The sequence below is a fragment of the Poecile atricapillus genome, chromosome 2 (genome assembly GCF_030490865.1).
Source record: "Poecile atricapillus isolate bPoeAtr1 chromosome 2, bPoeAtr1.hap1, whole genome shotgun sequence".
Lineage (NCBI taxonomy): Eukaryota > Metazoa > Chordata > Aves > Passeriformes > Paridae > Poecile > Poecile atricapillus.
Window position 1 is genome coordinate 65,666,662 of NC_081250.1, and position 19,745 is coordinate 65,686,406.

Here is a 19,745-nt window from a genome sequence, read left to right on the forward strand (position 1 = left end):
TATGAAATTAGCCTGCATCAAGGGCCAGGCCAGCTCCCCAGGCAGCAGAACCAGGCAAGTTAGGAGATAACTGGATAATGGAGGGTAACTTCCTGGTAATAGACAGCTCTACCAGAGGGAGTGTGTTACTGGATCTGTTGGTCACCAACAGATCATGCACTCGTGGAATTTGCACTCCTGAGGAATATGGGTCAGGTAAAGAGTAAACTTATGTCCCTGAACTTTAGAAAAGAAGTCGTCCAGCTCTTCTGGAAGATATTTAGCAGAATCCCCTGCTAGGCTACCCTTAGGGAAAAGGGAGGGAACAGAGCTGACAGATATTTAAGGAAGTCTTTCACAGAGTGCAAAAGCTGGCAATCCCCAGGGGCAAGAAATTGGGCAAAGAGGGAAAGAGACCAGCATGGCTGGGTAGGGACCTGCTGGTTAAATTACAGGGAAAGAAGTAAATGCAAAGACAGTTTAAGCAAGGACAAGTGACCTGGGAAGAGTATAGAGATGAAATACAGTTGTGCAGGAATGGGGTGAGGAAGGCCAAGACAAAGCTGGAATTGAACTTGGCAAGGAGTGCAAAGAATAATAGGAAGGGCTTTTACAGATATGTTAACCAGAAAAGGAAGGTCAAAGAATGTATACTCCCCCTGATAAACAGTGCTGAAAATCTGAACAGATCAGGAGAAGGCTGAGGTACTGAACAACTTTCTTCCTCAGTCTTCCCTAACAACCTCTCTAGTCACACCTCTCAAGTGGATGGACAGCAGGATGGGGACTGGAGGAGCAAAGTCCCTCCCACTGCAAGTGAAGATTAGGTTCACGACCACCTAACATCCTAATGTACGTAAGTCTATGAGAGCTGATGAGATGTGTCCCAGAGACTTCTGGGAACTGGCTCGCATAGTTCCCAAGCCAGTCTCCATGATGTTTGAAAAGTCATGGCAATCACAGAATCACTACTTTGGAAGAGACCTTCAAGATCATTGAGTCCAACCCCTGCCCTAACACCTCAACTAAACCATGGCACCGAGTGCCACATCCATTTTTTAAACACATCGGGGGATTTTGACTCCACCACCTCCCCATGCAGACAATTCCACTACTTTCAGGTGAAGTCCCAGGTGACTGGAAAAGGGAAAACATTGTTCCCTTTTTTCAAAAGGGTAGAAAGGAAGTCACTGGGAACTACTGACCTTTCAGCCTCACCTCTGTGCCTGGGAATATCATGGAAGAAATCCTCCTAAGAAGCTATGTTAAGAAACATGGAGGACAGGGAAGTGATTCAGGACAGGCCAGCATGCCTTCACCAAGGCCAAGTCTGGTCTGATCAACTTTTTGGCCTTCTGTCATAGAGTGACTCCATCAGAGGACAAGGGAAGGGCTAGAGATATAATTTATGTGGGCTTCTCTAAAGCCTGTGACATAGTTCCCCATGATATCCTTCTCTTTAAACTGGAGAGAGATGGATTTGATGAGTGGACTGTAAGAAGGTAAAGAAAGTTGTTGGATGGTCACGTCCAGAGGTTAGAGGTCAATGGCTTAGAGTCTCAATATGCTTCAGTGACAAGTGGCATTCATCAGGGGTCCATACTGGGACCAGTGTTATTTCATATGTTCATTAATGACGTAGATGAAGGGATCAAGTGCCCCCTCATCAGATTTGCAGGTGGTACCAAGCTGAGCTGTGTGGAAAAGTGGTAGGATTCCTATTTATCCCAAACTCCTTTCTCAGCCTTCAAGGTCTGTGAATGGAAGTGCTTAGAAAAAGGAGATATTTGGATCAGTACTGCAGCAGTTAGACTAGGTAGACTCCCACACTTCACTTCATTATGTAATATGAAACATCTTTAAGCTACTTAAATTTAATTTTTTAGAGGGATTACAGTGCTCACAATATGGCTTTCCAATGGATTATTCTTCCTGAATGCTAACCTTTGAGATGTGGATTTTGATTATTTGCTCTGATATTACTTACTTACAAGCGCAAACAAAACTTCCCAATAATGCAAAGCTTTTTGGAGAAGGAGGAAGACAGTTTCCATAGCAAAGTACATTTTCGTTCTGTGTATCCACTCAGCCTCCAAGCCTCCTCTATGGGGGTGGTGGGCAGGGAAGAGAAGAGAAAAAAGTAAAAATGTAAAATGGAGCTGCCGACTGTTCCAAAACAGAAAGTCTTTTATGGCACACAGGTCCATTAGAAATTCAACAGAAGCAACTAATTACAAGAACTAAACAATCCTCCTCCCCAAAGTGCAGTATGCAGAAGTGACCTGTTAGAAAGATGGATGCCAAATATGTTTGCCAGCAGTGAGGCCAAGGTTTGCCCTGCACTGGAGCTGGGAGGGCACTGCTGGCACACAGGCTGCCTCCTGCCCTACCTGTGCATCAACGCTTCCAGAATAGTCTGCCACGCTGTGCACTGCAAACATGCTGAGGCTGTATAACATCTGTGCCAGCACTTCTGCATCCTTATAAATCATTTCCCAGCTCTTGCTGGGGCAACAAGGAGGAAAATGTTGGCATATAAATGTAAATCACTGTATGTCCTATGGAATAGAATAATAATTGTGTTGATTTACCAGCCATGCACTGTTCCCAGGGATGGATGGGAAATATTGGCAAAGAAAGGACTGTACTTCCAGCAAAAGAACAGATCTGCTGAACTATATAAAAATGGTTGGAATAATCAGTTGTTTCTGTCTAGGAAATTTGTTTCCTTTTAGACTGAGCATGAGGGTTTCACTTCATTGCTGGTTGAACCTCTAGTCATGTTAAAAGTGTTCATAGACACTTTTATTATCACCATGTTATTGTCATTATATTATCACCATATTATTTAATCAGTTACATGGTGAGCATATGTGGGCAATTTTTTTCCCCTCCTATGTGGCATTATGGATACCTCTGAAGTCACTGGCTGCATGCATTCCCTGTGCATTCAATCTTAGTTAATGTTAAAACTTTCACTGGGACCAAGGTTTTATGCACCAAATCTAAGTTCATTTTTTGACTGTAACTATGAAGCCTATGACAAACTGTGCAGGGTTTTGTGTGGTTTTTTTTTCCTCTCAATTTTTTATTTAAGACAAGCTCACTATCATGTTTAGTATCTCACCATCTACAAATGTGTTATGAAAAGAGCATGGTAAATCTAGCACACAGTAAGAGCATCAACCTAGAGCTACACCAATGGGATGAAATGCCCATTAGTCAGTTTATGCTTTCTCACTAGCTTCCAGAAAGAACACTGTTTAATTTTCCATACCTCAAGAAGGAGAAATTTTATTTATCATGATAAATTATGTAAAGCAATTTTTCAAATGTTTCAGGATTTTTTGGGAGATTGACAGACTGCTTTGCTTGCATGACTGTTAGATGATGCTAACAATTCTTATCAAGATATACAGTGACATTTCATAATACTATTTTTCTTTCAAATTTCCCCGTGTTCTGCACCTGTACTTTTTGAACACACAACCACCCAAACACACATGGTCTAGTACATTTCAGCACATTATGTGTTCCAGTTGTAGTGCTGAAGCTGAAAAACTTTTCTGACACTGGGGCTGAATTCACACCTCAAAGCACAAGCAGAAACGTATGAAAAATCATGTGATACAAAATTTTGTTCTAAGGCATTTAGACCTGAGTTTGAAAAATATACCTATGTGCCGCCTATGAAATAGCACATTGTATTCCAAACCAGTATCATGGCATTAGTCTGAATACCTTAAAAGGATTTTTTTCTGCTTTAACCTATATGTGTATGACAGATATTTTTTTTTATTTTCTTAGGTTCCAGTATTTTTCCCATGTATATAGATATGTCATTGTGAAAGACCCAGATGCTTCATATTTTTTGAGTGTGTGTGGCTGAAGGTAGTAATATTCCAAATCAAAATTAAAAATTATGCAAAAATCATAATATTTTTATCTAAAATATGTCAAACAAAATGCTTGGCCACAAATTTTCCATAATTATATACACAGACTAGTGTATATTGTGTGCTACTTTATTCTTATATGCTTCATTCTTCTACACTACACAGCATTATTATATACAATCATTATATATTATTTCATGATCAGTATCTTACTGTGAAGAAAATCACTAAAGGCCAAACAAAGCGAGGCAAAAAGAAAGCAAAGCCAAATATCTCAATCTGTTTTTACAATGAACATAGCACCAGAGTAGCTCTAATGTGTACCACCCTTTATTCTAACCCCTCAAGTGAACAATACCACACAGCAATCATGGTGTCCAAAATGACAAAAATATGATGTAGTATTTCAAGAAGTTAAACCTTAGACTTTCCAACACATCTCAGACATAATAATATTATTCTTACTTGACATAAATACTTACTTGAATTCCCATCAAATAATCTAAGCAAATTATATAAAATGCATTTCAGGATGGGATAAGTCATCTGTCAGTGCTGGCTTTCTTTTCAGGGAAACCAAACAGGTTGTTTAAGCTAGAAATGAAGTTCAACCAACTTAACTTCAGACAAGGAGCTAGGATGCAGGAAGAGTGCATTTGAGGGCAAAAAATGAAGAGTTCTACAGAAGTTACCTTGTTGTTCGCTAGAGACACAGCCAAGCACAAAAAAAAGAGCTGGGTTTTGGGTTTTTTTGAGAGCATGCTAAAGGTGGAGAAACTCTATACAGCTTGGGGTTTGCAGGTTCATATGCCCAAACTGAACATAACTGATAAAAAAGGTATGCCAGATACACATGTACACATGACCTCAGAGTCCATGCTCAAGAATTAATTAAGCACAGTTGAAAAAATGGAAGCTAGTTGTATGGGTCTTCACTCTTACCACATCAGAGATACCTGTCTGAGTAGCACAAATCTAAACCCACCTTTTCTCAAAGGAAAATGCATGTCCTACTTTTCTTGTGGTTCTCCTACAGTTGATGATGAGTCTGTCTCCCTATCCACCACTGGATAGACAGGTATTCCATACTTACAGCACCACAGCTCTGATCCAGACTTCACACTCTGTTTTCTAATAAGAAATAAAACCAAGAAAACAAAACCATCGGTGCCATTTGGCAGATGTTTGAAAGCTCTGACCAGCAGATTTAGAGCCAATGGCCAGGCTTTTTTGGTTCTTATATGGCCATACATCTCCTTTGTAAGAAAGACACAACTGCACACATTCTGTGCAACAGATGTAATGCTGTCTATCATCTAACGTTCTACTTCTACCTCCAAAAGACAACAGAAAAAATGGAAATGAAATTAAGAGCCTCAGGTTTTCCTACCAGACCAAGCTCACTGGGATAACAAAGATAGTTTTCCATTGACAATGCAGCTGTCAATGAATTTCCAACTCTATTCTCAATACTTTATACCTCAATACTTAATGTCTAACTTGAAATCGAGCTGGTGAGGTAGCATGCAGAAGTTAAAGAGAACAATGTCTAGATAAGGCCATCTGAGTAATTCTCATATGCAGACAAATAGACCAAACCTTATAAATACTCAATAAAATAATTCTCATAAATGCCTTAAAAAAAGAGAGACATTGCTGTTTATTGTTGTTATTCTACCTATTTTAAAAAATCATGGGATACACTCAGATAAAAAGGTTCTAGGAGACATAAAAAGAGACAGAGAGGGAGAGAGAGAAAAAAATACTGCATTTTTGGAAATGAGAGTCACGTTATTGAAGAAATAAACATTTCCTACATAAATGAAAATACTAATCACTGCAGTTTGCATAAAAGCTCTGCATACGGAATCTGAATAAGATATTTCTCTAACTTCTGTGTTTTCCTTGCTTTCTTTTTATTTTCCGTTTATTTGTTCTTCTGTTCTCCTGATTAAACAGGGAAAAGAAAAGAAGACTCAAAAGGTGGGGAATCAGGTAGCTAGGAACTGTAAGCTAAGAAATAAAGCTTTTTCTGTTTAAAAAACCAAAACAAAAACCCCCAAACAAATAATTCAAAATAATTCCCAGAATAATCTCACCCATTACCTTCTACACATTCTCAACCATTACAAATGGATTTGCTTCTGTTGCTGAAGCTGTGCTTTTTGCTGGGATCCTTTAGAAGACCAGACTCAGAATTCTGGTATTAAGACTTGCTACAATTCTCCAAGGCATTCAGGTTTGTGTGCTTGGTTGTCATGTCTTACACCTCTATAGGCATCATGCCAGTAGATGCTACTAGCAATATGACAAAATAAAAATGCATTTAGATTCATAATTATTTTGGTGTTAAGATTTTTACATTTATTTAAATACAGAGAAATAACACTAGATTGTCATGGCTTTTGGGCTTTAAAAAATACTTATCACACCATTTTTGCTTCTCTTGATTCTCCCTTCTTGATCCTTTGTTTTGCTAATTTATATTTTGCCTGATGCACTAAGTTCAACAGTGAAAGTTTCCAGTTTTTCTGGAAAAATGTGACTCCAGGTCCTGTTCTGCTTTTCTAAATTGTAAATATTTAGACAATTATTGAAACAAAATACGTATGTATGTAGGTACTGCACATTCATTCATTGATTATCTGCAAAAGCCTAGAAATTCTCTCATGAAAATACAACAGAGAAGGGGCATTACTTGATGTTTTCTCTTCGGCATCTTCAATTTTAATGAAAATTCTTTTAATGTGGAGTAAATCCTGATCAGCAGTGGAAAAATTCTGCTTCAAAGATTATTTAGTCTTCTTCTGCTACCCCAACCATCAGTTTTCATTCTGAAGTACATCTGAGTTTAGCAGTGCTACAGGCGTTTTCTCTGAGGACAAAAAAGCTTCCTGAAGAGAAGCAAATAGCTGTGCTATATTGCTGCTTTGCACCAAACAGGCACCTAAGTTCACCACTTCTGGTGTATAAGTAGCATTTATCTGTGCTGTGTGGATGCAGCCTAATCACTAGGAAGCAGATTTTCACCAGCAATTATACTGACACGAGTCAATGGTCATTGGTCAGAGACATGGCAAGGCTCCTAAGATCCTGGTGTTTAACAATAGGTCCTTTGCCTTGAATAATTACAAATCTTATATGGCTGACATATCTTAATTCATGAGATCCTGGTGTGTATAATTGGATAGAAGTATGAACTTGATTACACTAGTGAACTTGCTTTCCAGAGGGGGGAAAAAAGTGATAACAGGCTTCATTGTCATCAAAGGGTAAAGAAATGTGACAATCTGGGAACCAGTTTTAGGACCCCATCTGCTAAACCAGAGAGAAATCAAGATTTTACAGTTCTATAAATATTTTAGTGTATGCCATCATTTATGAACTCTGGCAGCTATCATAAAATCTCTCTGACTTTTGTTACAACTGCATATAAGGCCAGAAAATTGCATCTCATGGTAAACCATAAAAACCTAAGTAAAAGCACCATTCCTTTCAGTATATTCTAAAAATATACAACCTCCCTGTCAGTACATGGCAGGGTTGTTACTATCCCAAGATGCCTGTTTCTTTCTCATTTTTTTTTATCTGATCTTACCCTGGTCTTTTCAAACCCTTTTGTATTTCAGTATCCTTTTATGTTCCATAAATAACAGCCATCACAGCATAACAGCTGAAATAGCTTTTACTTTGTCACAACGTACTGTAAGCAAGAGACTCTTGGGTGATGCTAATGCCCTGGATACAGGAAGAATTTATGCGGACTTTCTCTCTAATTGTTCCTGAAATGATTTTCATTCAGTGGTGAGTTCCTTTAGAGCCCTGAAATAGAGCTAGCCTCAGAGCAGGTTTTGATGCTTTAATCACCCAAGTAGAAAACCTCTGTAAAAGAAAGGATATAAATAAAGAATTATCCTGAGATTAACAATGTTCCTTCTAAACTTAAACTCCCAGTCTGGCCCTGTGTTACAAAGTGTCTCTAAAAGACACAGAGATCATGAATTATCAAGTTTTTGATTGCACAGGCTATTTTGACATTCTAGGTAGCATCTGCACAGCTTGAATTATAGGACAATATTGTCTAAAACAACCTGTCAGTCTGAATAATACTAATTTATATTTTACCACTACAGAGTTTCTAGAATACATTTAATTGAACAGGTTAGGGGGGAATGGGAGGGAGGGACGGGAAGGCTGGGTGTGTGGGGGTGTGGATGTGTGTGTGTATAGCCAAACAGGAGAAGAGACTATCACTCTATTAAAAATAAATATAGAAGTCAATGGGTTGTCAAAGACCCTTAATTCAAGAAAGATATTTACCAAATTTAAGACTGAATTTCAGAAGATGTCTGGACAGCACAAGATGTGAAATCACTGTCATCTCATTTGCAGAGGCAAAGCAGAAAGCTGAACATTGAAGCAACTGCACATGCAACTATTTCCAAAATAAATGTACAAATCAGATTTCAGACATATTCATTACATACCTGAGCTGGTCATGTGCCTTTGCAATGGCAACTGGTTAAAACACTACACATGTTGCTTTTCCTTTTTGATCCAAGGCCTCCTGTAGGTCCTGCTATTACTTTGTCTTAGGATGTGCATTTCTTTTAACCAAACATATGCTCTGATCTTCATAAAATATATGGAATTGTCTCATGTATGTATAGATGCATATATATGTACATATATGTATTAATATATGCACATTATGTGCTGTATAAATCAATATATATATAAGGTATTTTTGGACAGTGTGGTAACCATCAGGCTGAATGCTTCTTGTGTCATAGCTCTCATAACAGCCCAAAACTCTCATCTACTGAAAGAGGTAAAATTTAAATGAAGGGTCATGTGGAATGACTGAAGTGTAAATAGGTAAACACTTTTTTTCTGTAAAAAACAAGCTTTCAAATGTACTTCATTTAAGAACAAAAAAAGGAAAAAAACCATACAAAAGTCAAAAAGCAGCTACCAGGATTTCAGATGAAAATGGGTTTTGTTTTGTCTGTTTAATGATATAGTTAGTCACATTTCTACACTTCATCTGAAAAGCAAACAGCAGCATGATTAGTTGTGGAGATGTTTATGCAGTCCTACTTTAACAAAATTCCAACTCCTAACCCTTATCCCTGCTTCAGTGTCACATCTCTGTGGAAGTTTCATGGAAACTCCTTTAAAAGAACTTAAGAACTAGGAGCCCATGTACCAGCTCACACCACCAGCAATCCCTTTGGACTGATACACAGTAGTGGGCTGATGTGAAAATATTAGACTGGGAAATGATGCTAGTCCACCAGGAGGACAGCAGCCTCAGGCTGGAAAGCAAGCAGTCACCTCATCATCATGAAACCCACCTGGAGTCCTGAGTCCATGGACCTGTTGGAATGAGTTTAGAAGAGGCCACAGAGATAATCAGAGGTCTGAAACTCCTCACCTATGAAGACAGGCTGAGGGAGTTGGGACTGTTCATCCTGGAGAAGAGAAGGCTTCAGGGAGACCTCAGAGCAACTTTCCAGTACCTAAAGCAGACCTGTAAGAAAGATGATGACAAACCTTTTAGTAGGATATGTTGTGATAGAACAAAGACAATGGTTTAAAACTAAAGAGTTGGTTTGGAATAGATATAAAGAAAAAATTTTTACAGTGCAAGTGGTAAAACACTGGAACATGTTTCCCAGAGAAGTTGTGGATGCCCCATCCCTGGAAATAATTAAAGGGCTCTGAGCAACCTGGTCTAGCTGAAGATGTCCCTGCTTATTGCAGGGAGGTTGGCCTGGATGACCTTTAAAGGTGCCTTCTCAGCCCAAACTATTCTGTAGTTCTGTAATTCTATTTTATTATTCTGCTGATAGTACACAGCAATGGGAGTGATCAAGTTTATGTTGTGTCATTTCTAAAGGTGATTAAAATTAATTCAGAAATAAGTCAAAAGATAGAAGTTTCAATGGCTGGAGAGAGATTACATCGAAGAAAACTGTAGATGTGAAAAAATTTGATGCTACTTGCACCAAAGCCTACCTAAAAATGGCAAACATGATTTAAAAAGATGGCAACCAAAATCAGAGAACATTCCACATTTGCACATTTAAACTCTGGGTGATGTGTTGAGGCACCAGATTCATGAACTTTGATCGGAGAATGAGATGTGACTTCATTACGTTCCGCTATTTTCCTTGGGTCACAACTACTCAGTGTAACTGTGCTTGAGGATCTTTTTGCTGGAAGGGATGTTTGCATTGAAATCTCAAGAAGATGTGAATAGCTGTAAACCACATCTTCTAACTCACAGGCTTTCAAGAGGTTTGGCATATTCAGACCTCTTTAATTAAAATGTCCCTTTTCAATCATCATCTCCAAGACTGTTGACACCAATTCACATTTTTTAAAGCTTGATAAAATTTTCCAGTTTTGCTTTGCATGGCATTTGATTTATTGTTAGTTTATTTCAACACTTTCAGGGACAGATCCCCACTGGCTTTAACTTGATATTCAGAGAAGCTTCTTACTGTAGGAATTCAGTTTTATGTTTTCCAGAATCCAATTGGTTGATGGCAAAATTAAGCATAAAACTCACAGATGTTTTGATTTCTCCATAGAGAACAAAGTTTATGGTTATGAAGAGCAATCAGCTGATTGCTGTAAAAAGTCATGTCATGTGAAAATACTGAGATTACAAAAGTCAAGCCAGAAGAATTTGACCCTTATTGCTAAAGCAGTAACAGAACTTTTTTCACAGTTTCTGTTTAACCGTAAATGTTACATATACTTTTAGAAAGTTTTCATGCTACCAGGCATTTTTTAGTAGAAATTGTTCCAGGAAGTAATCTTTTAAACTAAATACTTAGCAAAAGACTACAGTAAGAACATAAACATTTCAGCCAGTGTAACTAAACCATTCAACCAGGACAAAGAAAATGTTCTTCTAATATTTATGTAGAGAAAATTAATATAGCATGTGATACCATTAATTACAGCTGTTCATATTTCCTTATGAACCCATCAAGAATGTCAGCAGTCCAAATTTCATCATTTGAAAGACCTAAAAGGAAAAATATTACCCTAAAGTTCAATAAGACCTTCTAATAATGTTACAAGAAATGATGAAAATTAAAGACACATTATCTTTTAAAGATTTATTGAAAATGTTTTTTCTGAAATCAACAAAAAAATTCCCTACATCACTGTTCTTCAAGTCTTGCAAAATTTTCCAAGACTGACACCTATTGACTGAATATAATTGGACCCTTCTCCTTGGTATCTATGAACAATGGATCAAAACCTCACTTTAGTTAAGTTTGTTGTCCAAACCATCCCAGGAATCCAACCACAGCACAGATAGAACAGATTTAATTGTAGTTATCTGCTTGGTAGTGGGAATACATGCTTCACGAATTATTTATCCAGTCTTCCAGACTGTTAAAAAATGATGCTGTAGAAAAGTAGGCCATATGACAATTCCCACAAAAACTCAAACTCCTCATGTCAAAACCTGTTGTAATTCATTTCTATTTTCACTTTGGAAACATTTAACAGCTTTCAGCCCATGCTATGTAGTGTTCCCATCCCTACCACTTGGCATTGTTTTCCAAAGGCAGGTTTGTGAAGCACATATCCTGATGTTTAAACATTCAGAAATATGACCTCTGCTCTCTTCCTTTCTGCCATACAGCTGAGAACAGCCACAATACTCAAGCTGCTGTGACACAGTTTGAAATAGGTACTTCCTAGTTATGTAATATTCTTTGCTACCAGTTTTCAGATTTTCTGTCCTAATAGCTCCATCATTTTACTGGACAGGCAAATTACTTTTGCTTGATGCTAAATGACCTTATTTCCCTTTCCCCATTCTCACTCCCTCTGCACTTTACAATGTAAACATACTCTATTTTATTGCAGGGACCAGTGGTCTGGCTTGGAAAACTACTTCTTAGTGTTTCAGTATGTTCACAAATTTCCTTAAGGTAAAGTAAGTACTGCTGATCTGTGCATTTAATTTTCCCAGGTATTTACTTACCTGTATTTATCAATAACCACACCAGCTATAATCTTCTTTGCTTCTTAATTGCCCATACTCTTTTATTTCCCTTTAAATGATAGATTCAAAAAAAAGCAGCTTAGCGGTTCAGTCATATTAAAATCATAATTGATTTTGCCTCACTCCTCATTTATTAATGGACTTAGACTACCTTCTTGCTAATAAACCTCCCAGTAATGAGTTTAGTCCACAGAGGATACATTTCCACCTCAACAAACCACCAAGCAATTTAGGACAGTTGGTAGTCTCTGCTTAAGGCAGTCCGAAAACTGGAATAGAAATTTATGCAGGCCATAATTAAAGTACTTTCTGGGAGCTGTGTGGGGAGTTTACCGACATTCTTTGTACCATGCCCATCTGTGGTCAGTGTAATTAATCCTTGACTCGCAATCCAATGAGAACTAATCCTCACTGACAATTTTTGATGAAGATAAGGCCTCAAACACTTATGCAGTGATTAGACTCTGGTTATTTTCTTTCTTTAAACAGAGAAGGTGTGTGAAGGTGATGAGGACAGATCCTTTTGGAGCTGCTCAGCGCTGGGGAAGGCATGCAGACAGCAGAAAAGCCATTTGCTGGGATAACAGCTGTTCCAGATGTGTGAAAAGCCCAACATGCATAGAAAAATATGAAGCAGAACTTTGGCAGTGGACAGTTACAAGAGGAGAGTATGTTGTTGAAGTAAAATATAACTTGTTTCTACTGGAATTACTTAATTGAAGGCACAATTATACATTTGAGGGAGGGAAGATCAGTGGGCTGAGGGATAATACACTGAGAGACAAGCTGAAACTCTGAGATTGAGAATGTTTTATTATGTCCCTGTCTGGTTTTAAGGACAAATCCCTATGACCTCCTTCCCTTCTTGGACTGAAAGATTTTAGGAGCAAAAAACTTAGTTGTCCAGCACCTAAAAAAATGGGCTCATGGTGCGGGATGGGGGCTCTCATAAATCTAAGCTTGTAGTGCTGCCTAGCAAGAAACTCCTGTAATAATGCAATTTTCTCCTTTCTTCACACATGATTACTTAGAGACAAGAGGATAGTGAGGAGGTAAGTCTTCCTCCCTGCTGCCCTGTGGGAGCAGCACAGCAGATCTTTGCCAGACTGATAGGATGCTGAGGGGAAGAAAATGGGCTGAACTAGGGAAGAGGAGAGTCCTGTTGGGAGCCATCTCATCAGAGACTGTTGACTGGGACTGTGATGCTCCCTGTTTTCCATCTCACACGGAGAGTGAGGTTGAGGTCTTGCCTTTTCAATTTGCTGATACATAACAATACTTTGCAAAGTAAAATACCACCTACAACATAAAGAAGAAGCGGGTCTAGAAAGAGCAAAACTTTCATGTTCAACACTTTCAACACTTTCAACACTCACTTTCTTCTGGACCTCTTCTTTTGGGATCTTTGGATTTTGGAGGTATAATTGGTATTTTTTGGTGCACTCTGGGAAGGACAAGGAATATTTCTTTTCAGCCATTTTCTTACAGTTTCCCCCAGTTTCACATGCATAAATACAAATGCTAAAGGGAGATCAGTTCAAGACTTTACATTCCTCTATAAGCAAGTTACCCACATACAGTTTTATCAATGGTATTTTAGCACCAATAATTTATATGGACACACACACCAAATGCAGGTGGCAGCCAATCAGAATAACAGCAAACTGAAGTCCCATTTGCAAGATAAAGATAAAGAATTCTACTAAGAATTTGGGAAAGGTTTCAGGGAGAGAATACAAGAGAGTGTAGCTTTTCTAAAGGCATTTTTAGTTGTCATTAAACACAGTCAGGGTTTCCAAAGCTATAATACATGTTAACACATTCCAAAACACTTCTAATAGAATATTTTTTCAGTACTTCAGTACAGCAAATGATGCAAAGCCAAAATTCCCCAGACAATGCACAGAACATTAGAGAATTAGTTTAACATTCTTACAACCCTGCAATTTTATTTAAACAAATTCTTCCCTACCCAATTCCCTGCAGAGAAGTATTGTACCCTTTTGTTGATTGTAGTGGACATATTGCAGATCTCCGATTACCTTCCCAAAGGACCACCCACAACAAGAAGTTTTTTGTGTTGCAAGCACAGCTTAGTTCATTCCCTCCTGGTCACCTTTTTTTTCTTTTCTTCTTGTTTTTTCTTTTTTTCCCCCTCAGTTTTAATTTTCTTAACATTCTTATAGGCTGTGGATGAACTGACAGACTAGCCTGCCATCTGTTCTTTCATGACATGGTGCAACCTAATCAATTTTCCCCAAACCACTTTGGAGTAAATAACATGTCTACAATAATAATAATTAGTCAGTTAAAAAGAAAACAGCATCATGCAACTCCTGGTGGGAATTAGGTAGATTTCAGAACACAGCATTTTATTAACTGAGATTTTCAGACCAAGGGAAGATAACTTTGGAAGGAAAAAAAATCACCTTCAGTAATTTCTTCTGAAACTTGAGTATAAGACAGTATCCCTAGACTTTGGACATCAGATTCAAGTAAATGTGCCACTTATGAGTTTCTAAGATTTTGCTGTTAATATATGTGTTAGAATAAGCCTAAGCATTTGTATTAGTATAGAAACCCTATTAAAATCATAAGGAGTATTTTAAAAAATCACCCAATGACAAGCAGATTACATTATTATAGTATTATATTCCTCAAACACAAGGAGAAAATTGCATTTACAGGAGTTTCTTGCTAAGCAGCACTATAAGCTTAGATTTATGAGAGCCCAATCCTGTATCATGAGGCCTGCCATCTTCAGGGAGAGATTTGTCTTCAGCAACCATCACAAGTAAAAATCTGTGGATTACATGACACATGCACCCACTTGAAGAACAGGCAAAATGCAGAAACACAAACTGCTACAGACAGAAAATAGGTTTGCAATAAGTGAAAGGACTTCAGAATTTCAGGAAGACTGCAGTTATATAGTGGATATCAAGATCCCATTGAAGTTAATTATTCCTTATGAAGTTAATCTTAACATCGTTTTTCACAATGCAACTGTTTGCTATTTTAACCCTTTGACATTGATTTAGACAGAATACACTAGAAACTATTCTACCTAATCAATTGATCAACATTTAAAATACATCTTAGTACTTGAGTGCTTAGCACATTCTCAGTATTTTCACTTTTGCAGTATGATGGAAGCAACAGATAAATCAGAAAGATTCAATGATCCAGTGAGCTAATCAGCAAATTGCCAACTAAAATTTCAGTCGAGGAGTCAGTGCAATCTCAGTGAAGAGATCACACTGATGGATCAGAAGGAAGAATTCACTCTTTACTGTCTTTACATTGAATATTAAAGTATTGATATTGTGTGTATTCTATGGGCTGTGTTGAAAGACGACAATAATTTTGTAGCTGTGCTACCAAATGATATTTCTGCCATGTTTTTAAGTATTAAGAACATGGCAATACATAAAATAACTCCAAGCTGACAAGTGCTGTCCCAGATCTTTTCTAAATGGTCAAAACTTCTCATCCTTGAACCAGGTGCCTTTAACCTTCTCCTGGAAAGCCAATGCAATTTTACCAGTAAGTTAGAAAACAACATATCAATGTAAATCTGGACATTTTTCCCAAAACTGCCTGATCAGCCTGAGACAATGTAGACTATCTCCTGTGAAATAAGAACCAAGAAGAATTGTATAAAACATCTTAGAGGCTTTGACATATATAAATATCAGACCACCTACCATAGCATATCATAATCTAAGTAACTCTAAGTGAGAATACTGAGCACATTGGATATATGTGTTTGCTCTCATGCTGCCTCATCTACCAAAGAAAGTATCCATAAAATTCCATGGCAGCAAGGAATCTCACACTTTATGATGCAGTCCTTCACAGGCTAGATTTTGTCTGTTCTTGCACACAGATGGTGAGGTGTGAGGCAGACTCGAGCTCACACACATGTGGCCTTGTTGCGGCTTCTCAGAAGATAAACAATTAGGTGGGATCAGAGAGCGAGAGAGTGAAGAGAAGTCTCTGCCATGACGCAGGCCAGTGAAGATAAAGCAATGAACCACGGATGATCTTCACTGGTCCGTCCATGACTGCTCTGCTGTGATTTCTGTGACAAGTATGTACCAACATATTTGCCTGTTTAGGTTCTCGTACCACTCCTCCTCCTGAAGAAGCCAAATGCTTCTGGCATCCTGACAATTATGTTTCACTTCCAATTTTCTAGGTCCTTCAAAAGAGCATTCACCTTTCTGTTGCAGCTGCTGACCTCTTGCTTCTGCCTGTTTCTCCATGTTTTACCATCTACTTCAGAAAGGGGCTAGCAATTATGTGCCTGATGTTTCCCTAACCTTGACCACCTTGAAATGTGATTTTGTGATTTTTGTTGAAATATAGGACATGGATCCCTTGCAGGCTTTTACAAACATGAGAGTTCCCATGTGTCGTTGACACTGATGAATTGCTAGATCACTACAGAACAACTTGGAAATGGCAACGAAGCTGGCTCCACTGCAGCTAACTTGAGCTCCTGAGAGGGACCAGAGGGGTTTTTTGATTCTTTTTATTATGTGATATCAATTAAGCATTTAACAAGTTACAATAAAAAGCAACTTTCCAATGGAATTTTTAATGCAATGAAAACAAATTACCTTCAAGATGGTTATCATTTGGAATCTTGAAGAGAATGAAAATAAGGCAAATGCCAACACATATTCATCCAGATTGCCCATAACAACTTGCCAGGCATCCCTGTTTCAAATCAAGTAAATCTGTGCAGCTTCTCTTTGACAGCAACACAAAATCCCTTGTGAAATGCATTGAATGGCACAGCTGAGGCAGAATGTTAGCAGAAGATACTGCGCCAAACAGCTTTTGTTTTGAAGTGGGTACTTCTGTTATGCAATCCTCTTAGAATTTGCTTCTTTCAAAGAATGAAAGACAAAAAAAAAATAGCCTCAGCAAACAAAAACCACAAATCCCATACATTTCTTAACTTGGTTGATGTTTCTCCACTTGGACACAGTATATTCGCAGCAATTCCAAAATTCTGGCATTGTCACATACTATATTTGTGTCACTCAGGACAAAAAAGACACATAAAGGACCAAACAGTGCATGATGGCTGGGATGAAGGTGTTTAGTGGAAGAGTGAGGCTTCAACTCTCTCAACAAGAAACATAAACAGAAAATAGAAGTGGAATTCACTAATATCAACAATGTGCTAAATAAGCCCATGAGCAACTTTAACAACTCACTTTAATTCTGAGATTTTCTGTAGTCACAAGGAAGATGAGACTATGGACAGAACTTTCTTAATATGGAAACATTAATTTATAAACTTAAGATCTTGTCCATGTAATTTTGCATATATCCAAAATAAGGAAACCTAAACTTAATATTGAAAACTTCTGAGCCCTTCATCAAAGACTCACTTTATCAACAGGTATGAGGGAGAGTGCAGGTGGTTAACTCCCCGTACCATTTCTCACAAAAAAGCACTCTCAAATCCACAAATGCACTCTCAGGCTGTGGGGATGAATACCATATTTTGCCCTTTCCCTGCTTCTTTGCCGTAGTGAGAAGTGGGGAAGGAGGCACAGAGTGGAGACAAGACGAGGTGTGGACTGTGTTTCCTGTCCGTGAGGCACACCCAGCCAAACAGATCATGTGTGAAGGCAAAGAATTGCTCTGAAGAGTGGTCTGGGCTCTGCAGGCCACCTGTTCTGGAGGGAGAAGCTGTCCCTCACTGAGCTCTCCCACATTTGTACAACATCTGACACTACACTTTTGCAAGCTCACTCTACACATGGTTTCTCACCAGTGTACACAATGTTACAGGCACCATTCCTCCTCCCCCAAACAAGAGGATCCTTTCATTTCACTTAGGCACATTGTCACGGCTGCAGACTCTCACAGCTTATTTATGGTGTGATGTGAATATGCACAGCACTTCTAGAGATGCGTTGCTGTCTTTGAAGTACAGGCAGAGAATTATCATCTTTGTCGTCTCCCATGACCAATGCTGCCTCCACACTGCTCATTTTTTTGGAGATTACTTATTGTGTGCCAAATATGCCACAGAGCAAGAATATGCTTGGTGCTTCCCCAAGACATGTTAGCAACATTAGTATCTTTCATCTTCTCTGACCTTTTCCCTGATGTTCTCAGAAGCTCAGAAAGTCTCATGACAATATGGAAAAAAACCCTCCCATGCTCCCATGCACATATGTGGGCTTTCTCTTCTGTTGCACTCAAGTTCAGTTAGATGTTCTTCAGCCTTTGATCTTCTTTAATCAGAAGGAAGGAGGCTGAGGAAGGAGAATATGAGCTTTCTTTCATGCTTGTTTTAATTCTTAGGTCCAATAAAGAGGACAGAATGAGGATGGTCAGGGAATTAAAGGGAATCAAATAAATGACTGAGAGGAGTCTGCACCCTGCCAGCTATCCTGAGCTTTGCCCCTCACTCACGCAGCTAAGCTTTGGGGAGGGAGGGATTCTCTGTTAACAGGGGTTAGTGTCTTTACTCCCCCACCCCCTTCTCTACCACCTCATGCTCATCTTTATTAGCTTTTTCACACTACACAGTCCTCTCATCGATTACAAGGGCCAGCACAAAGCAGCCTAATGATGGGTCAGTCTTAATGAGAAAAGCGGCTGCTCTTGAAGTGGTGTGGCTTCGTCCTGCACCCTGCAGAGTCCTGGCACGCAGAGCTTTGCCTCCTTTTAGAGAGCAGAGCCATGGAAAATCAACAGTGAGCAGCCTGGTGCCTCTGAACAGAAAGGGCCATGTGCATGGCTATTTAGTGCTGTAAAAGAGAGAGCATTTGCACAAACGGGAGTGAACATAAGGAGGCCTTCAGAGAAGAATGGGGCCTTGGCAAATTTATAGACTCCCCTGAAAGAAAGTGATTACAGATCATTATCCAATTGAGGCAGATTGATGGGTTAGGGTCAAAGTAATACTGCAGAGCTCACTGGAGGGACAATGACTGCTTGTCAGTTCTGTCCAGGAAAAGAAAGAGAAGGGAAACTACCACACAGAGAGGAAAGGCTTAAGCTTTTCCAGCCCCTATCTGAAAAATAGTTTCTTATCTTGAACATGCATCCTTTAAAAAAAACCACAAAACAAAAATCAAGGAAAAAACAAACCCCGAAACTGCAGGACCAGTATCACTGACTTAAAACTGCGCATCCAGAATTGCAAAGTATTTGTGTGAATAGTGTGCGAACAGCACTCACCCAAAGCCTTGTGACCAGTACTCTCAGAAATCACAATGAGTACTAGCACTAGTAAGGGATAAATTGCATCTGTTTCATTTATATTAAAAAAACCAAGGAGATCTTCTGAAATAAATGTGTATATTTTTTTTAAATTTGGTGAAAGAAGGACATTTTGTTAACAGCTATGGTTGAACAGATTTGAAACTCTGTAACATCTGGTCAGACAAAACTCGGCAACACTGACATTGAATAAAACAAGAATAAATGTGTTTCTATTGTTTCTTCTGTATTAATTTTTAGAGTGTTTAAAAGTCCTCTGCATTCATGCACTTTTCAAATAGCCATAGAAATGGAAACAGCATGGCCCAAAAAGCAGCTCACAGCATTTATTGTGCATTTGCCTCACATTTTCCAATATGATCTTGGAATGTGGAGAATTTTAGAAAAGAGAGAGGGCAATGCATTCACGAGAGACCTGATTTGTTTAATCGTGTTTATTTTTTAACTTCTCCGTTGTTCCCATGTCTCAGAAGCAGAGCACCACACACACTTCAATGGATGTGTCCCCATGTCCCAGTGGATAGAAGAGTAACGTTGGCCTTGTTTCAAGTAAATGCTCAGCAGGGCAGCTTGGC

The 19,745-nt window shown here is 38.6% G+C and overlaps 1 long non-coding RNA gene across 1 annotated transcript in view; it reads left to right on the top strand.

Annotated features, from left to right (window-relative positions):
• Window positions 1-19,369, top strand: part of LOC131576757 (uncharacterized) — a 77,547-nt gene extending 58,178 nt beyond the window's left edge. Inside the window, exons 4-5 of the long non-coding RNA XR_009277064.1 lie at window positions 11,775-11,839; window positions 12,403-19,369. This is a non-coding gene — a long non-coding RNA (uncharacterized LOC131576757). The remainder of the gene's footprint in view (window positions 1-11,774; window positions 11,840-12,402) is intronic.
• Window positions 19,370-19,745: the final 376 nt, after the last annotated feature.